Below are 17,405 nucleotides of genomic sequence, written 5' to 3' on the forward strand. Positions count from 1 at the left end.
AAACAGCACTGAAAGCTTTGATCTCTGAGAGAGAGGAGAAGATCAAGCTGCTTCAGATCTGAAAACATCCACAGGTGTTTCTGTCCATCCTTCCACTGTGAGAAGACCACTCAGCGCTGTGGGTCTGAAAGGACATGTAGCTGATCAAGAAGAACCTCACTGAGAAAAGGAGACGGACACACCAAACAAAGAAGCTGGACGATGGACTGACCACCCCAGAGTCCAGACCTCAGCACCACTGAATGGGTTTGGGATTATTTGGAAGGTGAGAAGCAGAAGCCTTTCTTTAAAACCTGAAAGCAAGTCTCCTGAAAAGAATGGAAGTTGTCGTGAAGGTAGAGAAATTTTTCATAATTTTGCATAATTCAGTTGTTGAGATGTAAATAAACTCACTCAGAGTGAATTGGTGTGAAATGATGTGTTATAGAAAAACTTAAGAAAAACTATAGAAAAACTATAGAAAAAACCACTCGTCTTTCATTAAAGTGGTAGAGTGATGGGACCCGAGGCTGTGGTGTCCTCACAAATACAGCCATATTATTTACATTTTATTACACATTTTAGTTCTGAAACCATCAGTGAACCTTCATGTGTCTTCGGAGTTTTTTGTAATATAATGTTATGAGAAAATAGTGGGAAAAAGTCAGAAAATAAAGTTTCTTGGGGGGCTGTTTTTCCTTGCGTCCTGCCGTGAATGGCTTTTAAAAAATACATTTTATGCCCAAAATCTTCTCTAAACTCTCAAAAACAGCGTCTCAGTCATCAGGCAGTGAATTCAGAACCAGCTCATGTAGGAACTTTCTGTAGGAGCTTTTAAAGGGAGACGTCTGGTTCCCATCACCACCACTGTGAGCGGCTCTGACTGAGTTTCTCTATAACAGAGCGTTTCACACCAAACCGCTCTGAACGGCTCTGTTTACATCTTATTGATTTAATTATGCAGACAGTTCTAAAAATCTGCGGATTTCCCTTTCAGTAGCTGTTTTGACTGGAAATGAAACGAAACAGAGCTGCTCTTTGACTTTTGCACAGTGCTGTATGTACATTATGATGCTGAGAGTGTTTCCCCACCATTGACTCAACCATATAATCTCCCTTAATCAGATCAGCGTTGTAGGTTCAGGGCTTTCCTCAAACCTTAGACTGTTCGTGTTGTGCACGTGGTGCAGGTGCGCTGTGTAAAGCTGGGTGTAAAACAGATTCCGTGAGATGTTCTTGCATGGCTCCTGTCGCTGTCTTCATCTTCTGGCCTGGAGGTTTCATTGACGCGGGTGTGGGCTGATGGATTGGTCATCGACTATGGGTGGGCATTATTTACTCATTCACATAAAACATTCAGACGGACAGTTTTCTTCAACATTTCATGGACTTTGTTGATCAACCAGACCGTTTCTGTGCAGTATTTATCAAGATTATTCGAGGGAAACGTCCCCCAAGTTTTATTACAGGCATTGACGACCACATTGGTGACCAACGTGTTGCATTTTAGACAAAGTGGCTTTGCGTTTGTTTTTTTTTGTTTGTTTTTTATTTTATTTTACGCACCTTATTATCAGAAGTCCGTAGTTTATTGAATGATTGGTACTGCTGTTATTTTTGGTTAACTGACTGTGTGCAATAATAGCGAAGGTTATGTTTAGCTGGGAAAAAAGCCGATTTGCTTTAAAGCTAACGTTTTCAGCTTTCCAATCGAGGAGAAATGAGAAGGAGCAGTTTCCTCTCCATTCCGCAGAGTTTTGGTTCTGGAGCCAAGTCCGCATGCAGCCTGTTGATAAAGCCATCAACCGATACAGAAACCAGCACTGGTGGTGTGACCAGAGCACATTGCTGGCATATTGCTAGCAAGCCATCGTTTATTTGCATGAATATGAATTTGCAGGTCAGGCGAAGGTCAGTCTGGGCTGCTCGTCCGTTCGCGCACAATGGCAATAAATATTTGGGTTGTTGTGACCACTAAATCAACCGTTGAGTGTGTGCCCACATGATGGCGGGCTGTCTGAGTGGTGAAGGTCAGGACCGTTGCTTTTAGAGGGGACGAACTGTTCACCCGTCGATCACGAGCTGTGGAATCTCCTCGAGGAAGAGAGCTTTCTGCGAAACAACACTGCACTTAAAAGCTTTGAACACACTCCTGTCCTCTGTCCGACCCTGTGTCCTATAGTGATCACTCTCTTGCAAAGTTAGACTATCAACAGTGTCGAGAACGTCTGTTTTTTAAAGCCTTGTAGCTTTTACTTTATCGTAGGCGCGTGGTGTCCCGTGGCACCGGCTGCCGAGCTTGCGTAATGTTTGTACATACGTCCGATGTTGGTGTCTGGTGACTGTCCACAGCTGACAGTATAAAAAGCCACAACTTATTTTCTTTGGCCTGATGTGGCTTAATTGTTTCTTATTTTTCAAAATAGAGATCTTGTGTCTTATTTAAATAAAGTTATTAGCAGAACCAAAAGACTGTTTTCCTCTGCTCATTCAGTGTCTTGGACTGTTTGTGATGTGACTGTTGGCTCAGTGTTTTGATGTCTTAGATCTCTTATTTTTAACCTCTTCAGCTCCTCGGGACCACCGGTGGCTCCAAACCGCACTCGGTCATGTTCTTCATAACGTTCATATTCCATAAGCTCCATTCAGAAGCTGGGCGTCGTGTGAGGCTGTAGCTCTTCTCTCCAGTCTAATAGACGGTGACGTCATTTTAATCCCTTATAATAAAAGAAGCTGAACTCAGTTTGTTTTTCTACTGAAAGTCGAGCCGTTTTTCCCCAAATCTGGGCTCTAAACTATAAACAGACGGCGTCTCTTCAGTGATCTGCTCTGGAAACATCACTTTTAGAAAACAACACAAAGAGCGGCGGAGATTTTTGGACTTTAGCAGTAAATTATAAGGGTATAGTGACATGTGGAGATCATAAAACACAGGTTCTGCTCATTTGAGGGGAATTTTAGAAATAAATAAAATAAATAAAAATTTACATTCATTTCATGCAGTTACTGAATAATTAGCCTTAGAATTTGGTCACAAAAATTCAGATAGAAAATCCAAACTATACCCTGGTCAGTAAGAGGTTAAGATATTTAGCTCATATTAAATTCAAGAGTGACCTCAGCGGAGGGCTGGACGAATATTACATGTGGGTCAGACTCTGGACGCTGAATGTGAAAAGAGAGCTGTTGCCTGACGCTGGGACCCTCCCAGACCTCCAGCAGTTTTACTGTTGATATCACAACAGCTTTAGATGTGATGATGTCACGATTGCTTTTCCTCTCATGACATCAGTGATTTTAATTATCTCGGTTATTTTACTTCTCATGACCCCACAACGGCTTTAGTTGCATCACAGCTGCTTAATTACTATTGGCAGTGGGTTTAGTTATGATGTCACAATTGTAATTGCTTTATGCTTCTTATGACATCACAGCGGCTTTAGTTCTGATGGAACGGTGTTGTTTTAACATCTTACGACATGGCAATAGCTTTCGTTATGATGGAACTCTTGCTTTACTTCTTATGATATCAAATTACTTTTAGTTCCTGCAGTAATTATCATTCACAGGCTGGAACCTCAACGGTCAGCGCTCTCACTGACTGAGGGTCATGTACACACGTTTGTCATGGTCACTTTCACGTGTTCAGATGTATTAGAATACACACGTGTCTTCACCGTATGGGCTGTCAGCAAGTCTCAAACTTACTTCACTCACTTTTGAATAAGGGAGTTTTAATTAATATGGAAACTAAGCTGCACAAATGGCCTGGACATCTGAAGTGTTGGTCAAGGAAAAACATCGGCAGTTGGTGACGACGATTGTGCAAACTGTTAAGAAAACCCCAAAAAAACAAGAGTCCGCCACATCAGCAGCAGCCTCCACAGGGCAGCGGTGAAGAGCAGCAGTATAGAGCTCAGCAGCAGTTAATAATCAGAAGCCCAGATTCAGACTATAATACGCAGAGATGAGCCACAAAAGCTCCGAAACACTTTTATGGGCTGTTGAGCGCAAGATCAGCGTCTACTGCAGTGACAGGAAGGCTGAAGTGTGGAGAACTAAAGCATCTGCACATGATCCAGACATGCGAGCTCATGGGCCAAGCATGGTGGAGGTAGTGTCATGGCTTGGGCCTTCATGGCTGCTTCTGGAACGGGCTCACTAATCTTTATTGACGTAGCTCATGGTGGTAGCAGCAGAACAAATACAGAGTTCTTCACCAGAAACTGTGGAAGGTTTCAGACTCGCCGGGTCAATCAGGAGACCTTCATCCAACTCGGCAGCATTTCACCTCCTGAAGAGGAAAATGAAGGTGAAACGGAAAACAAACCACAGAAAGAAGATGCAGTTATTACAATCGAGGGACATGCAACCAAATATCAAGAGTTCTTTCATTTGCTGTTAGATGATCTGTTCCTGAAGTTTTCCTCACCGAAAAATGGGGTGTTCTGGCACCGAAGGCGCCATGTTGTAAGTTAACACACCTAGATCTGAAATTCTGATCCGTTGTCTCATTTTCATCCTTTGATTCCAAACCCAAATGTCCTCACTGGATAGCAAAGAGAAAACGACTGATCTCGCTGTTGAAAAATGGTCATGCAAACATGAATAATAACCATTAAGATTAAGTGACCCTTATTAGTCCAGCGCTGGACAAAGCACACAAACCATGTACCTGAGTTAAAGTCGAGACCCCCAAGGTAAAATATTCCTCCAGTAAAAGTAGAAGTTCCTCCCTTTAGACCTCCACTGGAGTAAAAGTACTAAAGTATTTCCCTTCAAATGTACTTAAGTATAAAGTAAAAGTACTAAAAGAGGAATTCTGGCTCTGATGTCCTGTTATCATTTTTATAACCAGACTGGCTTCATGAACTCATTTCAGGTGAAAGTCCTCCAGCGTCTCTCTTGGTAAACCAGTCTTTTAATAGAACCTCATTAATTAGTGACGCTGACGTCTATTAAAATGATCAGAAGCACAAAACACTGAAGGTAAACAGTTTCCATCAGGGAGAACCGAGTGGCTCTGAAATCACTTTTTACACACAAGCAAAGTTTCAGTTTCAGATTTATTTACAACTTAGTTCCAAGTTTAAGTTGAATAAAAACTGGCTTTAAACTCAGGATCACAGATGAGCTCCTTTACTATGTTGATCTGTAGGCGTCTGTTCATAAACATAAACCAGCCCAAACTCATTTACTATAAAATGAAATGGTGTTTGTAGAAATTCAGAAAAAAGCCGCGTCAGTCTCGACTGCATATGTGGACATATTTCTATATTGAGCTCTATTTACACAAAGTTAGGTTAGTTCATCATTTATGTTGAACAGACTCTCCCAAAGTTTTACGCTGCTGCGCTGACGTTGAACCGCGTGCTGCACTGGGTCGGTATGACCAACAGGTCAAAACCAGCTCTAAACAAAGTGACCGCTGGGCCCTGATTGGTGCTCTGGCTTTGCGCTTCTTTCGTTTTGACATGTTACGTTTTTATACACACAGAAACCAAAAGGAACCACAGATTTCTCAAAATGTAGGAGGAAAAAGTCGGATATTAGATTCTGAAATGTAGTGGAGTGAAAGGAAAAAGTCCAGAACGGAGAAACTTCAGTACAGATACACCAAAAATACTAAAGTACAGAAACTAATTACATTTACTCAGTTACTCAGATACTCAGGTACTCAGTTACTCAGTTACTGTCCAGTACTGTATTAGTCCCACAACAGGGGCATTTCACCTCTGCATTTAACCCATCCATGTTATAATGTTATAACAGGACATCAAGAAAATAAAATAGGGTATGAGGCCTTTAAAACATCTCGGTGAAAGTATTTTGGAATAGGCTCTGCTTTGCCAGGATCACTCGCTGAGCCTTCAAGTCTCCAGTACAGTGCGCCTGTAGTAGTGAGGAGTGAGCAGCAGAGGGCGCCACCATATCAAGTCCAGGCTGGAGCAAGAACAGCAGAGTCCTGCTCTGTAGATTGAATTTGTTTACATTGAGGCGCTACTGTCCAAGGGCTACTCCTCTGTCAATCAGATTATTGATCATATACTGTGGGCCCTGATTGTTTGGCTGACTGGAGGCATTTATACTGCTGTGTCAGGAGTTCTGCTGCTGAAATAGAACTGAATAGAAATTCAGCTGACATGAGGCCTGCGAGCTACAGTTGGTCTCAATAATGCCCATTTGCTCCGGCAAGGAAAGCAGCAGAAGTGATGACAGCTGGGGAAAAATGAAGTTACTGTCACATGTAAAGGACTTGAGAGTGCCAGCGAGTGCTAGTGGCTTTGTGAAGGGTGCAAACTGCCGTAGTGAAGATGTTAGCTGTCATTTCACGCTGCGGATTCTCTTCCATCTTCTGGTTATTACTGCCAGTATCCTCTACCACCTCCTTCTCCTAAATGATGCACAATCTGGGCTATTTATCTGAGCCATGTAACCAGATTAGCCAGTAACCGGGGCCTTTGCAGAGCACTGCAATTTTCACTGAATGCGAAATGCTTTCAGGGAGCAGAACAGGAAAAACAATGGGAGCAGCAATTATTTCAGGAGCTGGGAATCCATGAGAAGATACAGCCACTGCACATGCAGCACACAGCTGCCTCCCACAGAGCCCAAAAAAGCCCTGTTCGCTCGGGTTTGAGATTTCTGCCGAAGGAATCGGTTAAATATTCAAGAAAGAAGCTGACGTTCTCGATGAACTTCAGCACGAACTGCAGCTAATCAGGGGTTTGTCCCTGGAGGAGAGACTCCACGACAGCCTGCGTCGTTTCTGGATATTAATAACTCATTTTCACACGGGGTCTGTTATAAAACAATACGGCGTGTCCCGGGTATCTAGTGGGAGCGTACGGTTTATTTTTGCCAGTGAATCCAGGCACTTTGAGTTCGAGCGTTTTCCCCCCAGCATATTCAGAGCTCTTCTGATTGGTCTATCATTTGTAGGCCCACATGCTTCTGTGCTCAGCTGGTAACATCTCACAGCATCTGAAGTCTCAGAGACGCGTCCAGCGAGCTCTTAAGTAATCCTCCAACGTGGCCTGTGTTTGCCAGCGATATTAGTGACTCACAATGCACCCGAAATCCAGGGCACCAAAAGGAGAACTCCACCAAGTTTTCAAAGTTTCTGTATTTCTGCTGAATTGTTAAGATGTAAACGGAGCCGTTCAGAGTAGTTTGGTGTGAAAAGCTCCGTTCTAGAGAAACATCAGAGCTGTTCACAGTGGTGGTGATAGGAACCAGACGTCCACCTCTAAACGCCCCATCACAGAAAGTCCCTACGTCACTGCCTGATGTCTGAGACACTGTTTTATGATAGTTTTGACTTAAAGCATGTATTTTTTAATCCATTCCTGGTGATACATTTTCCCCATCATCATCATCATCATTCCATATAGACTGGATGGTAAATAAAGTGTCTGTATCTGTGTTGTAGTCATGGCGACGCCTGGTTCCCATCACCACCACCGTAAAAACGTCTGAACCATTTCACACCAAACCCTCTGAGGTGTGTAGAAGTTTTGAAAATTTGGTGGAATTCCCCTTTAAGTCCTCCTCCAACGTTCGTCAGGTTTATTTTAAAGTGCTTCTCGTGACTCATAATGCAACATCTAGGGCACTTTAATGCAAGCTGATATGTTCGCTCGGCTCCTGAGTCCTAGAAAACGCTTCAGTGAAGCTCTGCTAACACAAAGCCGATGCAGGCGGCGGGCAGACGGCCTGTTACTGGCAGCAGACCAGAGGGAGATGGTCACTGTTTCCTGCCTAATCTGATTTCCTCTCTCTTGGGATTTTGGGGAACAGGCCTACAGTAGGTGTTCTGCTCCAAGCCCATCAAAGGCTGGACTCTCCTGCCAGATGAGTCATATGCTGTATATAGATCTAACGTGCTTCCAGTGTTTATGTAATGTACACATCCTTACTGCCCAAAGAAAACGGGTATCTCCAAAACACTGAAGAGGAAAACTTACTTACAGGCAAAATCCATCTAAAATGATATTTTAAAAAGGCTTTTTCCAAGGAAAGCCACTGTGCTTAAATGATTACATATATATATATATATATATATATATATATATATATATATATATATACGCACACACACACACACACACACACACACACATAATGCCTTCCACCCAATGACCGCTGGGAGAGGTTCCAGCACCCCCCTGCAACCCTGAGTGAGAAGCGGCTTAGAAAATGTATGTGTGTGTGTGTGTGTGTATATATATATATATATATATATATATATATATATATATATATATATATATATTTGAAATGCATTTCAGATACGTTGCAGTCAATATTAAACTACAGTCCCAACACTAAAGTGTTAAGAATATATGGCCATATTTACTGAATATATTTTAAATGCATTTATTTCACAAGTGAATGGAGAAATATTACACACAGAACTGTACCATGCAAAAATAAATCTGTGTAAATACATTCTATATATTCTATATATTCTGTATATTCAAAATGTATGAAAATAGCTAAAACCCTGTCTTCACTGTTTGATACTGAACCTGAATTCCAGTATCTTCATTTTAAATATTCGCAAATGAAGCTTCGCCATAACAAAGCGAGTGTGTAGGTACTGGTACGCTGTGAAAATGCAGTTATAATATCGTTTTATTTGAAATACATTGTGTGAGAGTCTCACTGCAGACCTACATGGTTAATGTAAAGTACAATGCAGATCACAGAAGTCAGACGCCTGTTGCTCTTTAGATTGTGTGGAAATTTCATGATGATTGGACCAAAAGAAACGGCCCAAAATGACTTGGAAGAAATTCTGGTTCCATTGACTTCCATTAAAAGTAAAGAATGTTTTTGGTTCTCCTTTAAAGTCATTTTTATCGTATGAGGTTTTGTTCTGACAGCAGCGATATTAATAATAATAAATATTATTATTTTTTGTGTAGGAGCGTTGGTCTGGCTCCACTTGCGTCCTTTAACATTTCACCCCAGTAATGTTATTTAGCATGCAGGAATTGATGATCTGGAAAAAAAAGTTGAATAAATTTGAGCTTATTAAGCTGCACTATGTAAGTTTTTTGTTTGTTTGTTTGTTAAAAGTGACAGAAGTCTCGTTACTGAGTCAGGAGAAAAACATATGGGGAGTATTAACTGCTCTGAATCGCATTAAAAAGCCTGAAATAATCATTTAAAGGGTTTTCATGTATTACAGTCACATGCACAGGCTCAAAAAGAAGGTCTAGCTCGATGTTTACGTCTCAAGTGCAAACTATCATACTGATGAAGATCTGATGAACAGCAGATAATCCACTCACATCCTCAGAAGACGAGCCCTTCACCAAGTTTTAGCTGAGTTCTCTTTGAATTCTCTTTCAATCGCCAGGTTCATCCTCTCGGGGAAGGGGTCTGAAGCACATCCCACGTTACCAGATGTTCTTCTGCACATTGCATGGAATTACCACCAGAGAGGTCTCCAAGTCTTACATAGTGCAGCTTTAGGATGAGAAAAGGTATGAATACTTTTCTGGTAAGAACGTCGATACGAGAATCTAGGAGGTAGGTGTTTCTAAGAAAGCGGCAACCCAGTGTCTATAAGGGTTGTTTTTGTGGCCAGCAGTGCAGAAGGTTTCTGAGCACCGAGTGGAGCTGGACTGGCCCTTGCTTACCAGCTGCCCTCTCCACAGAGACGTGTGTGCACTCACCAAGGCAAATCCCTTGTATGTGTAACAGACTTGGTGCAGCAAAATGATTCAGACTCGGCAGCAACTACAAACCATGGGGGGGGGGGCTGCTGGATGTCTCACTTTAAGGCCCTGAGGAAGGTTAAGAGCCCCTCTAATCCAATAGAAATCCTTTTCCTGGGGCCTCGTCACTCCATCCAGATCCTCTTAATCCATAAAGCTCTGTGTGCATTATTAACACCAACAATGTACACTTGCCTGTGCTAATGCATATGAAAAAAGTGGTATTACAGCTCACGCTGACGGGCTTTGGGGGGATCGGTAGGAATTTAGGAACTTCATTGTGTCTAAGTGATGCTTGCTATTACGGGAAAGTGAGGCTACTGAAGATGATGAAGGTCTGTATGATGAAGGCCAGCCGCTCTGCAGAGCTTCGTGTTTTCCTGCACCTGAGTCACATCATTAGCTAATCGTCAGTGAGTCACGTCATTACGTGCTCATTAGCCACTCATCCTTCCCGAGCTGAATCAGGTGGATCTACAGGGCTGGGGCTGCGCGATGCTGCTGTAGGCGGTTACATTGCTACTGTATGTAAATATAACTCATTTTCCACTGCGCCAAATGTAAATAAAAGGAAAGTGCAATGATGTGCAAATCATTTAAACCCTAGATTTCATTGAAAATGCTTCAAAGATAATTTCAAATGTTGAAAGTGAGAAATTTTATTTATTTATTTAGTTATTTATTTTAAATGTTTGCCCATTTTGAATTGTGTGTAGCGCTGTCGCCTTACAGCAAGTAGGGCCAGGGTTCGATTCCCCGGCCGGGTGACCGGCGCCCTCTCCGTGTGGAGTTGGCATGTTCTCCCTGTGTCTGCGTGGGTTTTCTCTGGTTTCCCCCCTCAGTCCAAAGACATGCAGTCAGGCTAAGTGGTACATTGTAAATTACCCCTGAGTGTGAATGTATCTGTCTGTCTGCCCTGTGATGGACTGGTGACCTGTCCAGGGTGTATCCTGCCTTCTGCCTGATGACCGCTGGGATAGGCTCCAGCACCCCCCGTCTGAAAAAGTTGGGACAGGGCAACAAAAGGCTGCTAAAGTTGTGTAATGCTAAAAAAAACACCTGGTGGTTGATTGGCAACAGGCCAGTGGCATTTTCCTTTAAAAATGTGGTTCACATGATTCTGCATCACTGCATCCTGTTATTATTTCCATTCTGCACAGCGTCCCATCTTTTTTGGAAATGGGGGTGTAGGTGAATCGATGCCCCCCACCCTCCTCCTGGCCATTTGCAAGGTAATGATAAGTGGATCAGTAAACGGTCCAGTTAAGTCTTTTTACATAAACCTACACCGAAAGGTCAGAATGCTTTGCCTCCTCCTGTTAACTGACCGTTTTAGAGATGCTGGGTTTTTCTCTGACAGCTGGTGAATTGCCCAGCCCCACCCCCCCCCCCCCCCCAACCCAAAGGTGGTCCAACAACTATAGTATGTTTGACTTCAACTGTTGCTCCTAGATACAGTCAGGCCCATAAATATGTGTTGCTATTATTTTAGCTGTTCACCACAGCAAGTGAAATATGAAATATAGGAAATATGAAATATGAGTTGCTTGAATTTAGGGTTTGTTGTGAAATTGCTTGTCATAGCGACTCATCAGGCTGTGTCTTCATAACCATTTAATGTAGGGACTTTCTGTGATGGGGCGTTTAGAGGTGGACGTCTGGTTCCTATCACCACCACTGTGAACAGCTCTGATGGTTCTCTAGAACGGAGCTTTTCACACCAAACTACTCTGAACGGCTCCGTTTACATCTTAACAATTCAGCAGAAATACAGAAACTTTGAAAACTTGGTGGAGTTCTCCTTTTGGTGCCCTGGATTTCGGGTGCATTGTGAGTCACTAATATCGCTGGCAAACACAGGCCACGTTGGAGGATTACTTAAGAGCTCGCTGGACGTGTCTCTGAGACTTCAGATGCTGTGAGAGGTTACCAGCTGAGCACAGAAGCATGTGGGCCTACAAATGATAGACCAATCAGAAGAGCTCTGAATATGCTGGGGGGAAAACGCTCGAACTCCAAAAGGTTTTTCTTGATCAGAGCGTTTCACACCAAACCGCTCGGAATGACTTAACCATTAAGCATTAAACCCCTACGGCATGCGTTACAAGAGCAAGCAAAAAATACTCAGTTCACTTTCTTCCACATAAAATCGTCCTTTAGTTATTTTCTAAAACATGTTTATTCAATTCAAAAACATTGACTAATAATAATAATAACAATAATAGTAATGATGTTCACAGGGGGCCTTTTGGAGGTAGCCTTGAGGTAACATTGCATGACGATGGGCAGAAATGGTACAGAGCCGTGTTCCCTGACGTGGTGGCATCTGGCTAAACCCATTCCACTGTCACACCATGTTGCCTCTAGGCAACAAACATAGTTCTGCAAATTTTCATAACAAAACAAATTATACTGAATGTTAAAAAAGAGGTTTAAATGATCACATACATGCTTTTTATTGACTCACTGTCTTTAAATATGTACAATGTTATTGTAAATTAGTTTGTTGCCCCAGGGCAGCGTCATGCGACAGAGGGGTAATTATACAGACATTCCCCTTTCAGCATGCTGTTGGTGTAGAGCAGGGAGGCCAGTTCTGCTCCCTGAGGCTCTGAATTGTGCATATTTCGTGAATATTTAGTGAGTTGATCTGAATATTAGACACAGCACACAGCACACTGGTGAAATCCTTCAGGGACGTGTTGCCAAATTTGTTGCTTTATGAATAACGGTCACAGCCATTACTCCGCAATGTCACAGGAGCGGCTCTCACGTTCCCTATAGGCCCCCCGACTGATCAGCTCACGCCTCATTTATCAGTTCAGTGGGTTTATGCTGTGCAGGTGAAATGTAGCTTCCTAAATATAGGAGCTGCACCCCTCATTCTCATTACCCCATCAGATAATTACTCAGCTTAAAGGTATGTGAGCAGGTCGTTTACCAAACCGCTGAACCTGAGCTGGAATCACTCACTGGCCACTTTATTAGAAACACCTCCCTTATACTTCCACTCACTGGCCACTTTATTAGAAACACCCGCCTTGTGCTTCCACTCACTGGCCACTTTATTAGAAACACCCGCCTTGTGCTTCCACTCACTGGCCACTTTATTAGAAACACCTCCCTTATACTTCCACCCACTGGCCACTTTATTAGAAACACCTACCTTATACTTCCACTCACTGGCCACTTTATTAGAAACACCTCCCTCATATTTCCACTCACTGGCCACTTTATTAGAAACACCTCCCTTATACTTCCACTCACTGGCCACTTTATTAGAAACACCTCCCTCATATTTCCACTCACTGGCCACTTTATTAGAAACACCTCCCTTATACTTCCACTCACTGGCCACTTTATTAGAAACACCTCCCTTATATTTCCACTCACTGGCCACTTTATTAGAAACACCTCCCTTATATTTCCACTCACTGGCCACTTTATTAGAAACACCTCCCTTATACTTCCACTCACTGGCCACTTTATTAGAAACACCTCCCTTATATTTCCACTCACTGGCCACTTTATTAGAAACACCTCCCTTATATTTCCACTCACTGGCCACTTTATTAGAAACACCTCCCTTATACTTCCACTCACTGGCCACTTTATTAGAAACACCTCCCTTATACTTCCACTCACTGGCCACTTTATTTAACATGACAATTACAAATGCAGTCTGTTGCTGCACAGTTTACTAACCATCCTCTGCTTGATGCATCACTGGTCAGTGTCTGACCGCAGGACTGCTGTTCTCAAGGTATTATTTGGGTGGGTGATCTGTCTGAGCACAGCAGTGCCTCAGCAGATGGGCTACAGTCTGTAACTGTGCAACAGCAAGAGAGAGGAGGTTCTAATGTGAAGACACTGAAGTGGTGGGCAGATTTTATCTACATGGATCCATCGTTAACAGCTAAGGATGCAGCGGTCACAGATTATCACTCAGCGGAGCAACGGTGAAGGAGATCTTCGAATATGATGGTGTGTCAAGCAAAGATCAGAATTGTCCATTCTGTGGTCTTTTCTTTCATGGACATGAAAGCAGGACAATAAAAAATATCAACACCTTCGAACTTTTGATGCTGGAGTCTCGACCAAATCGAGCCCCAACTTGCACTCAAAGCACAGAGAACATAACTGAGGCTCGTATTTCGGACATGTAATGAGAGGAACTCGTTCCCTGGAAAAGACAGTCATGCTTGGAACAGCCGAAGGTTAAAGACGATGTTGATGACCAGCAGCAAGATGGATGGAGACAATCAGAGGAGCCAAAATGAGACATTAATAAGCTTGAAGAACGAAAAAAAAAAAGGACGGGACATCCTGAAGAAACACTGTTATGGTTGTCAAGAGCCAAATTAATAATAATTAATTAATAATAATAATAATAATAATAATAATAATAATAATAATAGTGTGGGCCTGTGGGTCCAACCTGTGATCAGATCACCAAAGAGCTTCAGCCTCACATTGTTTATTTATACAGCTTCTGAAAAACAAACCAGTTCTTGTTTTGGTATCGAACAGAGCTTTGAAACCCACTTGTTAATTGATTGATTAATTGGGTCCATCACAGCGGGGAAATCACCGAACTGTGCTGGACTACAGCTGTCCAGAACCAGAACTGGACTCTCAGTCTAAATGAACTTGAAAATATGGATCAGTGGCTTTAACTTTATTAAGTGTCTTATGATCTGCAGCTTCACTGCTGGGACTAACTGGGTCAGGTGTGTAACCATGGAGATGGAGGTGGGTGGGGTTGAAACTACACTTTCACCCACCCGTTTTCTCACCAAGCCCCGCCCCTGGTGCTAGGATTGGCTACAGCATGCACCATGTCCTGCTTTTTCCTCCCACCAATATTCCAATAAACCACGCCCCCTATTCTATGACTGACTTCTGATGTCTCCATCTCCTGCATTGTGATTGGCTAAAAGTTCTTATTATTTTCCCCACCCCATAACAAGCCCCGCCCCCTTCGCCACTACATGCACCATCTGCTCTACTGTGATTGGCTAGTATTTCCTACTTTTTTCCCTACCTACATTCCAGCAAACCACGCCCCATTCTAGGACTCACCTCTAAAATCTCTGTCCTCTGTGCTGTGATTGGCTAGTGTTTCATACCCCCCCCCCCCCACCACCAGTATTCAAACAAACCACGCCCCCTTCCTAGGAGTGGCTCTTAATATCCCTGTCTTCTCTTCCATCAGTTTATTTCTACACTTATAATCCAGCAGGCCACACCCCCAATGCTAGGATTGGCTACAGCATGTACCATCTCCTGCTTTTTTCCCTCCCACCTATTTTTCAATAAACCACGCCCTCTTATTCGACTGACTTCTGATGTCTCCATCTCCTGTGTTGTGATTGGCTAATAGTTCTTATTATTTTCCCCACCCCATAACAAGCCCCGCCCCCTGCGCTCATGTTTGTTTCCCCGACTTCTTTTCCAAGCGGCCACGCCCCCTATGTACCAGGACTGGCTACAGAACCTCCTTTCCCTAAGCTTGTAATTGGCTGGTAGCTCATGCCCCGCCCTCTTCGATAGGATTGGCGCTCTAGAACGGCGGACTGCGCATACATATCATCTACTAGCCAATCGCAGCGCGCGCAGGCGTGGCCTGTCGGAATAGGGGTGGATCAAAGCACCTTGGCGGTGTGTGCGCTGCTCTCCGCGGTGGATGCAGCTGAGCGGACCGTTCACCACGCAGGAGCTCCAGAGCAGCAGAACGACGACCACGATAAGAGAACAAAATAATGACCAGCCCAACGATACGGCTCACGCGCAGCTTCATCTGACCACTCCCAGCCATTCCGTGCCTCATCCTCAGCCTCCCGTTCACCGGTCAGTACGCACGTCTTTTACCTCCACCCCGGTTCTGCATCAGGCTCGTTTCGCTGCGTCCTGTTTCACTGCGCTGTCACTGGTCGCCGGTCACTGGCTGGGCTGCAGTGAACCGGAGAGCCTGGGTTTGCTGTTGGGCTGCTTCAGTGATGCCCAGCAATCTGGGGTGCAGGCTTGGTGTTTTTCCACACCTCTCATCTCGAATTCCTCCCCGCGTCTGCCTCAGACTTTCTGCCTCTGTGCTGCTGAACTGCCTTCATTAGATCTGGTGCAGTCTAACATGAAATGTACGAGGGGGCTCTGGTTCATATTCAGCCTGGTCACTGATCGTGCGGTCAAGCCGTGTGGTGAATGTAGGTGGGCTGGCAGTAGCTGGTTCAGGAAGGGAGCTTTCTCAGCGTTGACTGCCTCTTTACCTTTATTTCTCTGAGTATATGCAGCAGCGCATTGTTCTGTGATCAGGGCTGGACAGGAGTGTCATCACCTCAGCCTGCTCTTCAAAGCAACAGTTCAGCTCTACGTCAAACGGGATGACACTGTTATCTGAAAAAGTAGTTCAGTATTCAGGCTTGGAGCTGGTCACTAGTATTTTAGGCTATGTGACCGTTCCCACAGTGATAGCTGGTGAAAGGTGAGCTTTCGTTTAACTTGAGCTCCAGTGAAAACCTAAAGACCTCAGACTTCACAGCGTCTGAGTTAACAGGCCCAGCATGCCACACGCTTTGTGTATTTCATGTTGTCTTATAAAGTTCGGGTGCCAAAAACAGGCGCATGACCATTTCCCAGCCTCTTTTCATCTCTTTATCTCTTAGAAACACTCCTTATAACTTCATTGGGAGAGGGCGGGGCTAAACTACTGCAGGCTGAACAGGTGGATACTGTTAATACGTTGATGTGTGTGACGTCACAAAAACAGTGGGCTGTTTTTGCAGCTGGTATGTTTTAATTAAGACCCTTATTAGTCCCACAGTTGGGACGTTTCACCTCCGCATTTGACCCGTCTGTGCAGTGAAACACCACATACACACTAGGGGGCAGTGAGCACTCGGCCAGAGCGGCGGGCAGCCCTGTTCGTAGCATCCAGGGAGCACTTGGGGGTTAGGTGTCTTGCTCAAGAGCACCTCAGTCACAAGCTGTCGGCTCTGGGGGTCAAACCGGCGACCTTCCGGGCACAAGGCTGGTTCCCTAACCTCCATAAATATAAGCTTTTTCTAAGTAATTTTGACTGTTTTTATTGGTCCGTCTATCATGGCATTATGACACGATGTGAGCAGCAGACATTACGTCATGTAAAAGAAATGAAAAACGGTAGGAGTGGGTTTTGTTGTGACAGTGACGATACGAGCCCCCCAAGAGAGAAAGCTGTCTGAAGTTCCTTTACCTGCACTTCAGCCTCCAGAAGGCTGTGTTTTAGTGAGATGCTGTGGAAGCTTTAGTGCAGTCTGAAGCTCATCAGGACGCTGGCGGTGTTAAAACGCTGCTCTCTTCTCTTTCGCACCCTTCGCTTCTGTAGCTGTGTGGTCCTTTTTCTGAAAGCTGTGGAAGGGAAATGAAAGAGCGGACTTTATGGAGCAGATCGCCGCCGCCAGACACTTGGCAGTTGACGTGCTGATGGTGGGTCAAAGGCGACTGGAGGTTTAATGGGGCAAGAGAGCCTTCGGGTCAGGCAGCGTCTTATGAATCGGCTGCCTAAAGGCCGGACGGCTCTGCGCTGTTTATAGCCGATGCAGAAGCTGTGTGCTCTCTGGCTTTAAAGCAGGGGTCTCAAACTCAAATTAGCCAGGGGGGTCTTTTCTGAAAATCCCACAGTTTTTAATTTTATTTTAAATAATATAGGCACTCATTTAA

The 17,405-nt window shown here is 44.0% G+C and overlaps 1 protein-coding gene across 2 annotated transcripts in view; it reads left to right on the forward strand.

The window, feature by feature from the left end:
• The first annotated feature begins 15,369 nt into the window (after positions 1 to 15,369).
• rims3 (regulating synaptic membrane exocytosis 3) overlaps positions 15,370 to 17,405 on the forward strand; it is an 89,201-nt gene continuing 87,165 nt past the window's right edge. For both annotated transcript variants that reach the window (XM_017687242.2, XM_017687241.2), the window contains exon 1: positions 15,370 to 15,557. The gene's annotated coding sequence lies outside the window, so the exon portion shown is untranslated. The remainder of the gene's footprint in view (positions 15,558 to 17,405) is intronic.

This window comes from Pygocentrus nattereri, chromosome 27, assembly GCF_015220715.1.
Source record: "Pygocentrus nattereri isolate fPygNat1 chromosome 27, fPygNat1.pri, whole genome shotgun sequence".
Taxonomy (NCBI): domain Eukaryota; kingdom Metazoa; phylum Chordata; class Actinopteri; order Characiformes; family Serrasalmidae; genus Pygocentrus; species Pygocentrus nattereri.